Raw genomic sequence first — 1083 nt, 5'->3', positions numbered from 1 at the left:
AACCAAACTGTGCAGCTCTGCAACTGCATCCTGGCCCATCCTCACCCTTCTGCCCCCAACCCTCACCTCCTTGTACCCCCAATATGTTTTTCCCAATAATAAATGTTAAAAACAAAAATAATGAGCAAAGGCTGTTGACCATAAAACATCCTTGATCTGTCCTTTTGTATTAACTTTTTTATTAGTTACTATTTTATATTTTTAAATACATTGCCATAGATGAAATTAGGACATTTTCAATTCATTGGGTTGGGTTTTTTTTTTTTGGCAATTCCAAAGCATTATTTAGGGATTTTGAAAAGAGAGCCAGTTCTCACATTTTCTATACATATTTGGATGTGGTACTGATGGTAATTGAACTTCTGAAGTTCATAATTTTTAACTGAAATTAGCTGCACTTGAACTTACCTTTCCTGTTACTGATACTTTATTCATATAATCTTTAGGTAATTTTTACATTGTATTTCACATGAAAGCTAAAATAAAATTAGGAGAAATTTGATTTTTTGTTAATAGGAAACTACCACTGCCTCAAGGGTGTGAAAATTTATATCATTCATTCAGGAATGTATTTATGTTCCTTCAAGAACATCCTAAACCAGTGCATAAAGAGATGTCTTAATATCCTGACCATCCTAATACCTGGGCTCAGCTGTGGCTCCAAGAACAAAGCTCTACACAACTTTCCCCTCGCACCAAGAAAATTCTTGTTCTGGTACTTACCAAGTTTAACGTGAAAACAGCCTGTGAGTGACAGTCAAGTGGAGCATCTGTAAACTCCTAGTTACTCCTTTTTTCAGTGTGGGGGGGGGGTGTTTGTGTGTGTATACACACACACACACACACACATATACACACACACACACACACACATTTAACCAACTTTTGACTGGTTTAGTCAAAATATTTTCTTGTTACATTAGTTTATCAAGGAAGAATTTCTATAAAATTTCATATACTGAAAAGTAGGTGTAAAGAGGAAATGAAATTGTTGTTGTTGTTGTTATGTGCCGTCGAGTCGTTTCCAACTCATAGCGACCCTATGCACAACAGCCCTAAACCCTGCTCTATCCTGCGCCAACC

The sequence above is a fragment of the Elephantulus edwardii genome, unplaced genomic scaffold (assembly GCF_000299155.1).
Source record: "Elephantulus edwardii isolate Elephantulus edwardi_28Jun2011 unplaced genomic scaffold, EleEdw1.0 scaffold00135, whole genome shotgun sequence".
Taxonomy (NCBI): Eukaryota; Metazoa; Chordata; class Mammalia; order Macroscelidea; family Macroscelididae; genus Elephantulus; species Elephantulus edwardii.
Note: the sequence above shows the minus strand (reverse complement) of the source record.